Raw genomic sequence first — 18890 nt, 5'->3', positions numbered from 1 at the left:
ATAGGATCACAGAAGTATTTATTTTTCTTCGGGTTGATATTGTCACATAAGAGTTAACATTACCTTTATTGCCTTTATTGAGTTTTTTTTCATTTAACCATTGTTACGTCTTTACAAATATTTTGTCTGCTTTTTTTTCATTTTAGATTTGAAAGCTCTAACGTTAATTACTCTGAACTATGTAGAAAAGGCAGTAAACTTTTGGTTTATGCCAGATATAAGTGAAACAGAAGGTTCTATACATTATGGTCATTTATCATTTGATAACTTTTATCACTCGAAATAAATATCAATTACAATAGCATTAATATTGGTAGTAAAAAGTGTCTGAACAGATTTGTTTGAATAGACTATCTGAACAATTACAGACTTATAGTCCTGGTTAAGTTTTAAGTTATATCTAACTTCAGTTAACTTTTTGGATGCCTATATATAGATGTAATACCTTAAGGATATGTTTCTAAATATTGAAGAATAAGATAGACATGACCGAGTAAAAATGAAGTTATCTTTAGGTAATTTCCTTGATTTATTGTCAGAACTTAAATTGATTAAGCTAGAAAATTAATATGGTACATATTTGTGAAATAAACATTGGTATAGTAGTCAATTCATCTAAATTCGTCACAATGTAGTTAGAATTACCTTAATGCTATTTAAGTTCTTCTTTCGCTGAAAGCCACCACGCCAAAAACCAAAGTTGGATGTTTTGCTCTCGTTTTGTGGGTTGAAAACGACTCATTGTACGATAGATAACCCAATAGAAATTTCTTTGGAAGATTGTGTCTTTACATATCGTATTGAGAAAACAGCAGAAAACAAGTATCAGTTCTCTTCCACTGCGCAGAAGTTTGGTGAGATTTAACATTAAACAGTTAAATCACAAAAAATACTGAACTCTGAGGAAAATTCAAAATGGAAAGACCCAAATCAAATGGCAAATCGAAAGATAAGACGCTTCAAACGAATAGACAATAACTGTCATATTCTTTACTTGGCACAGACAATTTCTTATGTAGATAATGGTGAATTTGTCCTGTCCCATGACTATTGCTACATTTCCTTAAATTCTCCAGTCATAAAATGTTTACAAAAGTTCATCATACAACAGTTAACGTATTAATGTATGACACATTCAGTTGGAACTATTCTAACAACCCGCTAATTAAAAATATGGAACGAACGATATTTTAAAAACACTTAATGTATCTTATGAGACTCAAAACTTTCGAACTATCTATACTATTTAATGAGGAAACCTTATTGTGTGTGTCGCTTCTCTTCCTTCAACAATGACCTACTAATAATCATGCCTTTGCATTCTATAGGTACCATGCATAGTCGCATTTGCCATCCTCGCTGTTTAAAACTTATTAAAAATTATACATAATTTTTGCAGAATCTTTGGGACAGGACAATTATTTTCGCTTTTTCTGTACACTATGAAAATACATATATACTACGAAAAAAGTGTATTTGCTATTTACTATCAAGACCAAGTCTTGGTTTACTATAAACGGCTGACATATATTTATATATAGAGATTATAAAAAAGAGATGATTTCTCATTTCCTATCGTTAATTATCCATTTTTAGATGGTGACGTTCCCTTGTCCCCATCTTACGGTGTTTATATATCTCAACTTGTACGATTCGCTTATGTATGTAACAATGTTTTAGATTTTAACGAGAGAAATGTATGTATTAATGAAAAATTATTACACCAGGGTTTTCGATATCACAAACTAGTCAGAACATTTACTAAATTTTATCATCGGTATAAGGACATCATTTGTAAATATAGCTCAACATGCAGACTTCTTATACGTTCAGGTATTTCACATCCAATATTTTATGGAAATATTCTTTATAAAGCACAAAAATGTCAGTATTCACCTCAGAAGCTAACAAAACCTTTAAATAGACTTATTAAGAAGGGATATAGTTACGATACTGCTGTCAGGTCATTAAAGATTGCATATTTTGACGTTAATATTGATTCACTTATAGGGTCTTTGCATCGGAACTAAACACATTTATTATTAATAAATAAAGGCAACAGTAGTATACCGCTGTTCAAAACTCATAAATCCATGGACAAAAAACAAAATCGGGGTAACAAACTAAAACCGAGGGAAACGCATTAAATATAAGAGGAGAACAACGACATAACACCGAAACGAAACACACACAGAAACGGACCAAGCATTAGACAAAACACCAAGAGAATAACAAATATAACATGAAAACCAAATACATGAATTTGGGATAGACAAGTACCATGCCACGTCTTATCTCAATATCTCAAAAATAAGAGAAAACACAAACGACTCAACGTTAAAATGCAACACACACAGAAACGAACAATAATATAACAATGGCCATCTTCCTGACTTGGTACAGGACACTTTTAAAGGGGAATAAAAGTGGTGGGTTGAACCTGGTTTTGTGGCATGCCAAACCTCGCACTTTAATGGCAAAGTTAAATATAACATTGAAATGACAACATAATATTACAGGACTACAACACAAATAAATAGGAGAACATATTAGACAAAGAAAAACACGATTAATAGATAACAAAAAGCATCAGGTTTAAAATTAGTACGCCAAAAACGCGCCTTGTCCACACAAGACTTACAAGTGACGCCCAGATATAAAATATCGAAAGTGAAAAAAGTACAAAATTGTACATCACTGAAGATCAAAAGTTGAAAAGGTTTCGCCAAATACGGCATTGTTTTTGTGCCCGGGATAAGAACATTCTTATTATATAGAACAATTCATGCTATTGCAAACAGTAAATTTTATCAAATGAATATGAAAGAGATATCTATAATACTAAAATTACGAGGTCCAATTTGTCAGCCGTCATCACGTAAAAACGACGAATTAAAGAATTCCACTTTATATATAACTAATATAGTACAAAGGTGTAGATTAAAAATTACACCACTCCAGGCCCTTTTGTTTTCCACGTAATTAATATTGCCAATAATTAAGAAGTTCCGGGTCGAGTCCGCTACCGATACCAATAGTATATTCACCTGTTACCTATTACCTTATCTGTACGTTCCGCATCTGACAGGCGCACCACCAAACGTTGTATTCAGGACTAATATGCTATATACACGGGTCATAACCTGACAGGGTTGACACTTCTAAATTGTCAAATTGTTACCTATTGTAGTATTTTAATCAGTAAGAATTTCTAAGATAACAATACGAATACTAAAAATCTGGACTAAAAATAAGGTGTATAGGTACAGTTTTCAATTTGTTAGTGGGCATGACGTAAAACAGCAAAGCAAAGAATTCAACTTTATTTATAACATATATAGGACAATGCTGTTGATTAAAAAATACTCCATTCCAGGACCTTTTGATTTCAAAATAATTAATATTACCAATAACTGATAACATGGATAAGTTCCAGTTCCGGCAACGGGTTCAAACAGAAAGACTTGAAAGCAGAGAAAAACTGTGTATCTTATAATCGACATGACTTCATCAGATTAAAATACTAATACTAAAATAAGGCTTGCGCATAGTTGTATACTTTAATTCAGTCACGGACCCGTGATATCACGGGTGTGTTCTAGTATACATAAAGAAACTGAAGTATTAACTAATTACAGAAAACTAAACCCGAATACATAACGCCCAGATATAAAAGATCGAAAGTGAAAAAGGTACAAAGTTGTACAGCACTGAAGATCAAAAGTTGAAAAGGTTTTGCCAAATACGGCATTGTTTTTATGCCCGGGATAAGAACATCCTTATTATATAGAACAATTCATGCTATTGCAAACAGTAAATTTTAACAAATGAATATGAAAGAGATATACATAATGAAACTGAAGTATTAACTAATTACAGAAAACTAAACCCGAATACATAATGCTATCAAAGTTTAACACAGAATAGACACACCCGAATCAGTCCAGGCGTCAACGTAATTTAAAAAAATGTGACGTCACATACGATGGCGAAAAGGCACAAACGTTATGCCAAATTTGAATTTATGAAATTTAGAAACAGCATGACGTCACATATGAAAAACTATCAAAGTGAGATAGAATTAGGATTGATTTAAGATTATATTAGAACTAAATACTGATAATTCATTTAAACAAAATGCATATTGCAATACTTATTAGTAGCAATTAACTGTAATATATATATGTCCAGTTTGTTATGAATCCAACTTCAAACGTAAATAATCGTACAAAATTTACTATAATTAATAAAGGCGGTGATTAATTTTTCTATCCGTAACACCTAAATATAATAAAAAGACGTCAACACATTTGACAAAATCCGATGAGAATTACAAATATAACATTAAACATGTAAACTAAATACATGAATTTGGGATAAACAAGTACAGAAACACGTCTTATAGTAATGCGAATTCACATTCAGCAAAACAGTTACAATCGGGAATTAGTCACGTTTGGTAATTAAAAGATTAGACGACATAATGACAAACCACAATCTACCATGTGGTAAAAATGTCCTTAGCTAGTTTGGTTAAAGAGACATCATATGGATCCACCAATATAAACCAGTTGTTGGCATGCCACGGGTTATGTTCTTCCCATATATGTTATGATGGTATGATACTTAACAACTCACGGAGAGGATTGTGCCTGATATTCATATGATGAAGACATAATTTTTCAATCAGTTTAATTGAGGACCGGAGCTGGCATGTCAGTTAACTGCTAGTAGTCTGATGTTATTTATGTATTATTGTCATTTTGTTTATTTTCTTTGGTTACATCTTCTGACATCAGACTCGGAGTTCTCTTGAACTGAATTTTAATGTGCGTATTGTTATGCGTTTACTTTTCTGTATTGGATAGGGTGTAGGGGAGGGTTGAGATCTCACAAACATGTTTAACCCCGCCGCATTTTTGCGCCTGTCACAAGACAGGAGCCTCTTGCCTTTGTTAGTCTTGTATTGTTTTAACTTTTAGTTTCTTGTGTACAATTTGGAGTTTAGTATGGTGTTCATTATCACTGAACACGTATATATTTGTTTAGGGGCCAGCTGAAGGACGTCTCCGGGTGCGGGAATTTCTCGTTGCATTGAATACCTATTGGTGACCTTCTGCTGTTGTCTGCTCTATGGTCGGGTTATTGTCTCTTTGGCACATTCCCCATTTCCATTCTCAATTTTATTATAATATGGTTAGATATATGTTTTTGTACGTCTTGCAAATTCGTACTAAGTATGATATTTCAATGTAAATTATGACGTCACAATGGATTCTGTTAAGCATAAAAACCGATGAGAATAGTACATATGTCTGTTCATACAGGCAAAACGCAAATAATTGAAATTATTCGAAAACAAAAAAAATAACGGAATTTGAAAAAAAGGTCATTGCTTAAAGAAAAGGCCTGTCCCCAAGTACCGATTATTTTTTATTCCTTTCCTGAAATTCTCCAGTCATAAAATGGTTACAAAAATTCATCATTCAACAGTTAACATACCTCTATTTACGCTATAAATGCCTGCAATTTCACAGTGTGTTCTTGTAGAAATAGAACCAAGCAATGCATCTATTTTTGATATGTCGTATCTAAATACGTACAGACATTAAGAGATATAACTCAATGGCTGAAATTCCAATATCAATACAAATAAATAAGAAATATAGATTCTTACACTGCAACAAGTGTATTACGATATTTCTCCACTCGAGACAGTTAAATTTTATTATTTAAAGCGCGAGGCTTGCCGAGCCCTTTAAATAATAAAATTTAACTGTCGAGAGTGGAGAAATATCGTAATACACGAGTTATAGTGTCGGAATCTGTTTCTCTAATGCTTTTTATCGTTCTTTTTCAAAGATTTTCAGAAAATTGTGCTCTTTATATGCGACGTCATCAGGCAAGGTCGCCTTTTTTCATGACGTCACAATAGGAAAATTGAGAAGAAAACAAAACATTTTGACGTCATAATCAAATTTCGACTAATCATTTGCCGAGAACAGATTTTTCACTAGTGAGGAGAAATATTTTTCTCACACCGGTCAGGAAATGTGAAAATAGCACAAAAATTAGAGAATTCACTTTTCGCATGCGTAATTTCTTTTTTTTTTTTTTTTTTTTTTTTTTTGGTGCACATTGGTTCGGTTTTTGTATGTTTTCCATGCAAAGTTTTGTTGTTAAATTTTTTTAGTTTATTTTTAAAAAAAAAAACCGCTTTACTATAAATGCTTGTGTAGTAGAGGATCAATAATAATATATGACACATAATTTATTGAGCCGGACACCTGTTAGATTAAATGTTGACTCTTCCAAGACAAATTCCGTAATTAAGTGAATTGTAACTTTCTGTTTCATTCTTTTTTTTGTGATTAAAGGATCTTTGTTTTTAATTGACTAATGGATTGGATTTGATAACATCCTTGATATTTTGATTTTTCCATTTTATAAGGATTTTTCCGTTTTGAATTTTCCTCGGTGTTGACTTTTCACAAGGTCTCAATCAAATACGAAATAGTCGAGGAGGACTGGTGAATACCTCAACAAATCGAAAATAATCGAAAAATGTTCAATAAAGACAACTGTAGTTCTGCTGTTCAAAAGTCATTCATCGATTGAGAGAAAACAAATCCGTGTTACAAACTTAAACCTCAACTATAAGAGAAAAACAGAGAAACACGAGAACACTGAGGTGCAACAAAAAACAAACGACAATGCAACGTACACAGAAACGAATTATAAAAGAGGGACGAAAGATACCAGAGGGACAGTCAAACTCATAAATCGAAAATAAACTGACAAAGCCATGGCTAAAAATGAAAAGGACAAATAGACAAACAAAAGTACACATGACACAACATAGAAAACTAACGAATAAACGACACGAACCCCACCAAAAACTAGGGTTGATCTCAGGTGCTCCGGAAGGGTAAGCAAATCCTGCTCCACATGTGGCACCCGTCGTGTTGCTTATGATATATCAAATCCGGAAAAAGTCTAATTCGGTAGGTCACATTTATGAAAGGGAAGGGGATTGTAGTTACGACGTAAGGAACATATCCGATATCATTTGTGAAACGGTTATTCCATAACGGTCAACAAACTCGTGATGGCGTCCGTAAAATTTACGAAGAGCTATATTTCTGACTTGGTGCCGGACATTTAAAAAAAATGTATGGCAATGTTAAATATGCCCCTTATTTACAACACTACATGACGGGAATATTGTACAAATAAACCCAAGAATGCCAATGACAGAGAAATACATAGATAAATATCATAAAAGTACTTTTTGGCATGTTATTCACAGAATAACAACGAATAACTAAAATTAATTAAGGGCATTACACAGCTAAACAAATTTATGAATTGTGTATCTGTCACACAAATGCATAAACAAAAGTAACGTCACAGGTAAATTTTTAAAACTTTGATATAAATCAAAATTAGGTTTCTGATTATGTGATTTGTTGTATTTCATAACAATTTTAAAATATTAGTTCAGAATTGTGTGAGTAATAGTTCAACTACCTTATTCGGCGTTTCTTCCAAAATCAAAATAAATAAGTGCTGTGCACATAGTTACATGTAAGATTAGTTATCTTTACTTTAACATACGAGAATAATATTAAAGATAGAATCAAAACTATACGACACAAAACAATATTCAATGAAAATTACTTCGTTATTTATACATGAACGCTGGATAAACAAAAACCGGGACAAGTCGTATAGATGTCAGACCACCAATTAAAAATCCCTATCTGTTCAACCAAATTTTGCAATTTTCACAGCTTTCTAAATATTTTACCTTAAGTTTAACTTCAAGGAAACCAGGTATATCCTGAATTGTACATGTATCACCTTCCTACATGCCAATTTTCAACCAATGTTTAAAGTCTTGTAACAAATTTCTGATTTTGAAAAGACAGGTACTACCAAAATAACTCCCGGTTTTCTGCAAATCTTAAATTAGTGTACTATGTAGCGCATTAATCCTGAATTTTTAATGCAAACTCATAGACAAGTGAATTTTGCTCAAAATGGTCTAAATATATTTCCCTTTCACCAAAAGTTTCATTTCTGCAAATTTGTTGGTTAGTTTAAGTAAACAATGACATCAAAAGCACTATTTTGTGTCAAAGTAGGACTACTTTTACATACGTTCTAAATTGGAGGGAGTAATTGGTGGTCTGACACCTAAAGAGCCAAAAAAGTTGCTCAGAAATCTTTGCTTTGCTTTATTCTTAATCCTTAGTCAATTTGAAGTCAGAAACATCCTATCTGAGCATAATTCGACTTATATTACAAATTTCACAGCTCAATTTAAACTGACTGTAATGCATGAGTTTGATAGAAAATACTTGAAAATTTCATTTTGGACTACAGGAACATAAACTTTCAATATCAAGATCAGTTTTGTTGATTTTTTTTCTTGTTTGTTTTACTTCTTAAAAGACTTTCCACAGTTTTTACAATGGGTTAAGTAAAAAATTCAAGGTATTGAAGAGTCAAGCAATATTGACCCCCCTTTTTTACACCTGGTGTAAGTAATGGGACTATTAAATGATCAAAAGTGCAATCATGGTCATTTAACTGTTTTTATTTTCTATCAGTTGATACGACTTAAGGCATAAAACTTTCATTTGAAATAATAAATGGGATTTTTGTGAGTTTTTGCAATGTTTACATCAGGCTATGTTATCTGCCAAAAACATGCTATGACGCAATGATATAAGGGATAAAAATCAAATAATTTCATTAAATCTTGATGACAAGAACTTTTCTTGGTGGTAAAATAACCATGTTTTAATGTTAATACCACAGAAACAACTTGCTGTGCATTTATAACAATTTGGGACATTTTTTTATGTGAAAGCATATTGTCAGGGTGGGAAAAGCTAAAAATAGCACAAATTCAGGTCTAAAGCTCTAAATTTGCAATATGTGACTTTTGCCCCCAAAAAGATTGAAATGTGACTACTATCACTTCATATGATCAGTTAAGTAAAAAAAATCAATTGTTTTCTGAATTTGGGGTTTCACCGCATTTCCCTTAAAGGTGTCAGACCACCAATTAAAAATCCCTATCTGTTCAACCAAATTTTGCAATTTTCACAGCTTTCTAAATATTTTACCTTAAGTTTAACTTCAAGGAAACCAGGTATATCCTGAATTGTACATGTATCACCTTCCTACATGCCAATTTTCAACCAATGTTTGTCTTGTAACAAATTTCTGATTTTGAAAAGACAGGTACTACCAAAATAACTCCCGGTTTTCTGCAAATCTTAAATTAGTGTACTATGTAGCGCATTAATCCTGAATTTTTAATGCAAACTCATAGACAAGTGAATTTTGGCTCAAAATGGTCCAAATATATTTCCCTTTCACCAAAAGTTTCATTTCTGCAAATTTTTTGGTTAGTTTAAGTAAACAATGACATCAAAAGCACTTTTTTGTGTCAAAGTAGGACTACTTTTACATACGTTCTAAATTGGAGGGAGTAATTGGTGGTCTGACACCTAAAGAAATTCGAATTCACACTCAGCAGTCATATTCTATAGTACTTCATCAATACTTCTTATCATAGATATAAACAAACTCATTCTGCAATATTGTTTTGATTTATATTTTAGACACCATTGGATCACTGGTATTCCAACATACAAAAGCACAAGGTATACTGCCATGCACATTAAATCTTCCAAAAGGTGGTAAGTAATAAGTATAAATATAATAACACGTATCTTATACATGATATTGCCTCAGTCTGTAAAACATAACTTTAACAACTGTGTAACAAGCGTTGTTTTGACTTAATTTTAAAACAAAATACAAATTTAAAGGTGTTATGGAGAGGACAAGCTTTAGATTCGGAATATCAGCTTAACAATTGTCATCTGTGAAACAGATATTCCATAACAGTAAACAAACTCGTTTCAAATGGGATATATATGTTGTGTACAAGTAATCATTTTGTATAAAATATAACTTGTACAAAACATTGCGTGACAGGAATATAGTACTTATAAACGCAAGAACACTCAAAGATTTATAATAATAGATAGTATGATAACGGTATACATTACAAGATGTACACCATAGAATAACAACGGACACTTCCCATGAGGTAACGACAGAAACGGTTAATTTTGATAGTGTTTATATATTCAATGGAAGCACATATTGGTTATTATTCGTTTAACAACATACTACTCTAATCGTTGTTAGTAAATGTTACTCGAGTGCGCGAAATCTACTCATTAAAATCAATTAACATTGCCTATATTAAACATCATCTAGGGGAAATATTTCCCTATTTGTTGTTTTGAATTAAATAAGAATAATTAAATATATTTGTAAATTGAGTATTGGCTTTGACTCTATATTGTATGAGAATAGCCAGAGCTATATATAAAATCATTCAGTTTTTTTTATTAACATTATAAATGTATTTAACGTTGTAGATTTGAGACGAGGGGTTAATTTGAGCAGTGAATCGTTTCAAGCAATAAGGCATTATTGGTACTTTCCTGATATTTCCAGAGACGAAGGATTGACACTATAATAATTTAAAGTAATAATTTTCGAATGTTTATTTGAAATGGACAGGTACTACCGCCACAAACAAAGTAAATTATATTTAAGTTTCGGATTGATTTATATTAATTTGATGACTTTTTTCTAAACATGGTTTGTGTTATAAGGTGTAATACCACCAAATCATGGTATGTCACATCCGGTTGTATACGAAAGTAGGCCTAAAAAAATATTCCCTTGAATTTGACAGTTGTAGGTAATTAATCCGACATTTTATTGCAGTAAAAACATTTCTGTGTCATAAACATATGTCTTGGGCATTTCAAAACACCATTATTTTTTATTAGGAATTTCTATATAAAATTTTGTAATCTTGAGGTTACATGGTGACTAAACCTTGTACACAGATAAATTAAGGGGAGGAATTTGATTGGTTAACTTCCAATGATGGTTATTTTCTTATATGCAATGAAATGTTATGTGAAATTTGTTCTGTAGTACTGGAAAGGATAAAACTTTACTCATGCCAAGTATTTCTTTATTTGAAACAAAGATAAATTCTGCACATTGTTTTGAAAAGTGCAAATTTAACAAAGACTAATAGGGGAAAATCAATGGTGGTATTACACCTATATACCTTTCTATCTTTGTACTTGTTTTGTGAGTTTATTTTTTCCCTTTCTTTTCCCTCCTTGAAAATTCCCTTACAAAGTCTGCTTTAAATTGCATTATCTCAAATTGTAAACCAATATTTTCTTTATTTCATCTATTTGTATCTCATTGGTAAAAACAACATATATGTATAGATTGAATTTTATGGGAGAGATAGTTACAGTTGAAAATAAAGTAATAGAACAGATATAAGTTAACATAAGGAAAGTAATAAAGGCAACAGTAGTATACCGCTGTTCAAACTCATAAATATATGGACAAAAAAGAAAATCGGGGTAACAAACTAAAACTGGGGGAAACGCATTAAATATTAGAGGAGAACAACGACACAACATTAAAATGTAACACACACAGCAACGGACTAAGCATTAGACAAAATCCGATGAAAATAACCAATATAACATCAAAATCAAATACATGAATTTGGGATAGAAAAGTACCGTGACACGTCTTATAGTAATGTGAATTCACATTCAAAAATAGTAGAAAACAAACGACACAACGGAAACACAACGTAAAAATGTTACACACACAGAAACGAACTATGCTATAACAATGGCCATTTTTCTGACTTGGTACAGGACATTTTTAAAGAGAAAAATGGTGGGTTCAACCTGGTTTTGTGCATGGCATGCCAAACCTCGCACTTTGATGGCTTTGTTAAACACAATATTAAAATGACAACATAATTATACAGGACTACAATACAAATAAATAGCAGAACGTATTTGGCAAAGAAACATATGAATAATAGATAACAAAAGGCATCAAGTTTAAAATTCATTACGTCACAAACACGCCTCGTCCAAACAAGACTTACCAGTGACGCCCAGATATAAAAGTTCGAAAGTCAAAAAAAGGTTCAAAGTAGTACAGCTCTGACGATCAAAAGTTGAAAAAGGTTGTGCCAAATATGGCTAGGGTTTTTTGCTTGTGGTAAGAACATCCTTTTTATATAGAACAATTTATGCTATTGCAAACAGTAAATTTTATCAAATGAATATAAAAGATTTACATGATAAAACTGACGTCTTAACTAATTACAGAAAACAAAACCCGAATACATAATACATTGAAAACAGTAAATAAGTAACACAGAAAAAGCCATCATTTATAAATACGTTGTTTTTATTTGCATTGCATCAGGAAAACAAATCTTTTACTTCAACTATTTTTAATCAGATTTAACGTACATGCACTCTTTTGTTCATAGATTTATACATTTGCTTTTTCGGATATATGACTCTGTCATTTGGTTCTAGCAATTGAAAGAATTAGAAACAAAGTGGTAGGATCATTTCTGATACGGAAATTGTCCAGTGAAGCAGGAGGGTTTGTTTTAGTCATGAATGAAACCAAAACAGATAACCTGTTCAACAGAGAGCATAATACTGTTGTTAGAAATTATTTAATTCATTGGACAAACAAAGGGTTAACATTTATACAGGGCACAGAAACATTTGTTGAGTAGATTAAATCTGATGTAATAAACGACGATCATTTAATTATTAGCAAATAATGTTGACTTTAAAATCATATGAAACTTCAAATTAAAAAAATATATGCATATGTTTTTTAAAACTAATTTAAATGGCTAGTTTTTGTTATAAAACTGATGAAAATATCCTTTTTTCTCAAGAAAACTCTATAATTTGTCCAAATTAAGAAGTCATTTACTTTTTTTAATTGTTTGCATCCAGTAAACAATTCAATGTTTCCAGTATGCAGTGAACTCAGCGTGACCTTTCTCGTAAAAATCCGCTGATCGTAATACATATGGATCTGACATTGAAATAAAATATTTTATTGTACATGTTATACACCTGCTTAATATCCATGCTAGTTCTTTGTTGATTGTTTACAAAGGTGACAATCGGTAAACTACGGCTTCAAAACACGACAAATAATTAGCTGTTATATTTTCACATCAAATTAGACCGACAGAACAAAAAACAAATTAGGGCGATTAAACGATATGGATGCGTAAAAGATGATAAAATCGTGCACAGAAGACTAAGTTTATGATATATACATGCATTGGTTCAAGAATTGGATAGACATTATTATTCATCAGTCAGTCGTTTCATATCACTTCAATAGCATTCTTTATAATTATTGTTACAGGTGTAATATTGAAAAAGATATCCTTACTTTCTAAAAATTAGATTTCTGACTCCCGTTTTCTATCATGTGAAAATGATCCATTTACGGTTATTTGCCGGAAGTCCAATAGCAAAAGAAAATGCATTTAAGAAAAAAAACGTTAACAATATTCTCTACAGATAAAACGACGTTTTAACGGACACTTCGAGACTTACATATATCTTCACCTAGACCTCCATTCCGGAGTACTACGCAAATTTTTCAAGAAGCTGAATCGCAATTAATTTTAAAGCAAGTAGCATATCGACTAAAAAACAAATAAAAAAATAAAAAAACGTACAAAAAAAGGAGGTATTGCCTTATCTTTTTCAGACAGCCTTGTTTCATATGTTTACCATTATGCTACGACTGATACAACAGACTTGTCGTGTAGACTAGCCCTACCTTAAAGCAGATTATTTACAAATATTAAGGAACATGTAACAATTATTATGCATATCAAAATTTAAAACATTTACCGTTAATGCATGTGGGTCAGTTGTCAGATTAGGTCATACTTTGAATTGACAAAATATCGATTGAGAACTATTAAAAGAAATTCACTATTTATCGCAAAACATGTAGAGAAGAAAAAACACTGTTTCATTTTCTGTCATAAAGCAGAATAACAATCATAACTCAAAAATCAATCACAAAATTAAAAAAAAATTTCTACGATTTTTAATCCAAAAATAAAGGTTATACCAAATAAGCTATTTACACAAAAAAATCATGTAAAAATATGGATCAACTATACAAAACAAGAAGATTATTATACATAAAATGAAATAGGCATCACCAAACAGCCATATATCAGCACAACAGATCAAACAAAACACCAACTTTCAACAAAAATCATGTTTTGGGGTTCAGAACTGAAAAGTTGTGAAAGCTATTATTTCAAAACTTTGACCAATAAAAAGAATAGTTTGTGTCACCTTAAGAACTCTTATAGGCGTAAATAAGTGCATACACATTAAGCTATTTTTATTATCTGTTAGACCGTATCTCTTTTATAAGGGAACTACCATTTTATTTCAAGGTTGTTTTTTTTGGTGAAGCAGATGACAAAAATAAAATATTCTCGAATTTCAAATTTAAAACATGTTCACATTCCACACCTTATTGCTGTACTCAAAGTAATTAAAAAATATATCTCTAAGGTTAAATATTAAGATGATGGTAAAGTTTTAAAACAGCGTATCGTACCATTTAATCAAGATTTAAAACAAAAACACAGCAAACGTGTAAATGAATTCAATCCGATCTTTTTATAATGATATTTGTATTGGTTTTTGTATATTTTAAACTTTACTGTTTATTCCATGTTTTGATAATATCCTTTCGGTATTCATACATCCCGGAATTGTGTTATTATTCTATGATCCTTTTCAAGATTCTTGACTTTCATTGTCGCTTATGTGAAATGCCTACTTACCATTTTGGTTTGCTTTGTTGAATAATGTTTTGTTTTAAAGTGATCAAGATTATAATACAATGTTGATTGCTGTAACCCAGTTTTTGCCATTTTTACCTTTTATGTCTGTTTAAAAGGTCGGCATCACTACCTTGTATGGAAATGCATAAATTAGCATACTTATGTTCTCGCACATGTAATTGTTTATTTACACGTGACGCAATTTATTTTTATCTAGGTTTTTGACCAATCAAGTAATGAGTAACAATGCATGATGGACTTCTTCGTGTTTACAATCAACCGAGAACACGTGTTATTTACTGAAATACAACCCATTTTTCGTGCAATGCGGGATTCATGTATTCTCATTTATAGTTCGTGATACAAAGTATTCCTTTCATGCTCAGATTAACGAAGAGTTGTTTCTATGCGAAGAGAAAATGATTTGAATTACCCGATATATAGCCATTGATATGTTTGATGATGGCACGGAGATTTCATGTATTTGTCGACCAGACAGCAACGAAACAACAGCGAAAAACACAATTACCCATGAGACAAACTTACTAGTGTAAAGTAAGACGTCGATCACAGCCGGTGCTTATATTCACGAGTACAGCAATTTCCGGATAGATAATTAAAGGCAAATTTGTGATCCTTGAATTTTGTGTTATTAAAACAGGCGAAGAAATATTTACATACATGGCAGTGTTAACAAAATCTATAAGTATTTATTTTTGTCACATTTCATTATATGAGACTTCCAAACTGTTCCCTTTGTTTTGAAGGTAGTGAAGTCAGCAACTTATTGTTATTTTGTTTAAGTTTTTTAACGGATTAGGACATTTGCCAAACTGAATAAAATCATTACAGCTGATTTCCTAATGCTTGCAAAGTAAAACTTTGGTTGGCTTGCGTGCTTTGTGTGTATAGTTGATTATACAAGCTTTGAAAATAAGATTGACATCTTTAAACAATATATATATATATATATAGGCATAGTTTATATTTTATATTTGAATTTAATTGGTTGTTATCCTAATATGATTGTACAATATACAAACAAAGCAAGCAAGCTAACCAAAGTTTTGCTCTAAATGCATTAGGAAATAAGCTGTAATGAGGTTTCCATATGTATGTGCGACGAGGTGGAAAATTTGATATGTTTTGTGAAAATTGCAGCGTTGGATCTAATATAAAAAAGAAAATGTGGTATGATTGCCAAAGGGACAACTGTCCACAAGAGACCAAAATGACACAGAAATTAACATTTATAGGTCGCCGTACGGTCTTCAACAATGAGCAAATCCCATACCACATATGACCCGACATGACAATGTAAAACAATTCAAACGAGAAAACTAACGGCCTTAATTATATAAAAAAAAATGAACGAAAAACAAATATGTAACTCATAAACAAACGGCAACCACTGGTATAGGCTACTATATATACAAACCTATATACGTTTTTATTTATTAGATAGAGTTCTTCTCCTTTTATATAATGTATTGGGCCGTGTTTTGTTTGGGTTTTTTTTTGGTTTTTTCGTTTGGATTGTTTTACACAAGAAATTGTTGGGTCATTTATAGCGTACTTTTCGGCATTGAACCTATGACTGCTTACTTTACTAGATTATATCTTTTTTGGAAAGATGTCTCATTTGGCACTCATACCTCATCTTCTTATTTCTATATACAAAGCACGTCTTAGAATAAAAATAATAGGTAATATGGCACCCAATGTTATCCAGAGGCTTTAAATATTAGAGATATTTCACATACGTCAACATGGCAGTAGCCGAACGATAAAAAACCTCTGAGGTATATTCTGTGATAAAATTAGCAACAAACGGACTTTATCGATTGATGAAGATATACAAAATGTATTAAGCTATATACCGTACCCGCTCAGTGGCGGATCCATGTCAAAGTACGACCTTCAACACAGAGCCTTGAATCCATGGCTTCATAGATATAAGACGATGTGATATTAGTGCCAATGGGACAACTCTCAATCCATGTCACAATTTGTAAAAGTAAACCATTATATATCAAAGTACGATCTTCAACACGAAGCGTTGGCTATCACAGAACCACAAGCTATAAAGGGCCCCAATGATGTACACCATGAACCACATCAACAAACGGCAACTACTAAACATCAAATTAATGTATAGAAAAACAAAACCATATTTCTTAACCTGTTAACTTTATTTTGTAAGGCTAAGAAGAACTCAAGTTGAAATGCATGACATTGTTAAACGTAATATTTTCCTTTGTTTTTGATGGGTACAAGTGAAACATATGTCAAATATAAAAGACATATCCCAGTCAATATATGTCATAGAAAATATATGTATATTCGTTTTCTCTATTTGAAGTCTTGTAGAGTATGACTGAAACTTTTTTTTGAGTTATTGGGTTCAGTTATATTTACTTGCCCTTTATTCTGTTGGTATAGGTGTATTTCATCTATCTATTTGACTTAAATAACAAAAGATATTTTCAATTTCAAAATTTGCTATTTCAAGCATACTATCCAGTAAAGAAAGATAAATTTAGAGATGAAATCGTCTCTTTTGTTATGATATTATGAATAAAATGTTTCCTTATCAAAAAAGAAATTTCAAAAATCTAGCAGAGAACAATTATTGACATTCATATAAGATTTTATTAAAGTAAGTTACCGTTTGTAAAATCTTGCTTCATGTTTCGGTAATGTTTTGTTTTCATACTTTTGATAAAAGGATAATGAAATTACCAAACAAAATATACCGATATTTTGTTATTGTCATACTAATTTCGCTGCTTTTGATAACATAGTTTTATTCTTAGTTTGCTAAGTAAAATATCATCATCTTTGCCATACCTATAAACTTGAAAAACAACAAGAGCTACTTTCTTCCAAGTTGTAAACAAACAGTTAGATCAACAGAACGATTTTGTCTCAAATCAATGGGTAATTGATAACAGTCATGTGAAGCAGTATTTACAAAATCATTTAATTAGAGAAATGCGTTTTAAATTAACGGTTAAATGGTGTCTCTCTGTCTATTACTTAAGATTATATACATTTCTAATTTTGAATACGAAGAGGGGCACTTAATCTTTTATAAAAACTATCTATCGACAAATAAACAGAAATAGTATTATTGCTTCATTTATGCAATTATCACAAAACTTAAAATAATTGTAACAACTTTCACAGAAATGACACTTTAAAATTTGACCAATTAATTAATCAGCAACATATGGTTACATTGTTGTTTACAAGTATTTATGTGTCAACCGATAACAACAGTTAGATGTATCGCCACGTTATGACAGAGAACCGTTTAATTTCTTTCACCTATTTTAATACGAAGCCTGGTATCTTTGATGAGTTATCTTTTATAAAATATTTTTATAAACAACTCAGTTTCATTTCTTGAAAATAATTTTTAAAAATGTCATCACACTATTTCGCCAGTTGTCAGTTGTTGAAAAGTCACTAATAAAATGGCAAAATCAATTCTTATGTAGAAAACGTGGGATTAAACCTGATTTTTAGCTAGCTTAAACTCTAACTTGTGTGACGGTCGTTTTTAAATTCATATTAACAACGATGTTTGCACAAAACAAACAGATATAATAGGAAAAAATATAAAAAAAATAGAGTTACAGCCGTCAGCAATGCGTTATCACCCAAATCCCAATAAAACAAACAGATATACAAACAAACATTTACAATGCCACAATAACACAATGACGGGATGTATAAGTACGTAAAATGCAAGAAAGAAATAAAATAAGGCACACAGACAAAGCACATTAGCATAAATGAAAGACAAGAATACAAAAATATCATAGAAAAATAACACAATGACGGGATGTATAGGTACAGAGCCACATCAAATGGATACCATTAAAAGAACAAAACAGTAAAAGTAATATTTATAAAAACAAATAAAAGAATGATATAACATTTTATTAAGATGACTTACAACATCAGTACCCAGAATCCATGCTTCAAGACCATCGTGTTTTATTTCTGAATTTGATACGGAATATTTATCAACAAGGTACTGGTACCTTCCGTTGAACTTTTTAGAAAAAAAGAAGAGACGTTCTTTAAC

General features: G+C 31.2%; 1 protein-coding gene and 1 long non-coding RNA gene across 3 annotated transcripts in view; one reads left to right on the top strand and one right to left on the bottom strand.

Moving 5' to 3' along the window:
- The first annotated feature begins 694 nt into the window (after positions 1-694).
- LOC139522955 (uncharacterized) lies at positions 695-10556 on the top strand. The gene is made up of 3 exons (XR_011664532.1): positions 695-854; positions 9639-9716; positions 10470-10556. It is a non-coding gene; the product is annotated as an uncharacterized lncRNA (long non-coding RNA).
- A 5411-nt stretch (positions 10557-15967) lies between these two features.
- The window catches only part of LOC139522956 (riboflavin transporter 2-like), a 76829-nt gene continuing 73906 nt past the window's right edge, over positions 15968-18890 (bottom strand). For both annotated transcript variants that reach the window (XR_011664533.1, XR_011664534.1), the window contains exon 4: positions 15968-16063. The gene's annotated coding sequence lies outside the window, so the exon portion shown is untranslated. The remainder of the gene's footprint in view (positions 16064-18890) is intronic.

Source organism: Mytilus edulis, chromosome 5 (genome assembly GCF_963676685.1).
Source record: "Mytilus edulis chromosome 5, xbMytEdul2.2, whole genome shotgun sequence".
NCBI lineage: Eukaryota > Metazoa > Mollusca > Bivalvia > Mytilida > Mytilidae > Mytilus > Mytilus edulis.
Note: the sequence above shows the minus strand (reverse complement) of the source record. Positions and strands in the feature narration are given on the sequence as shown.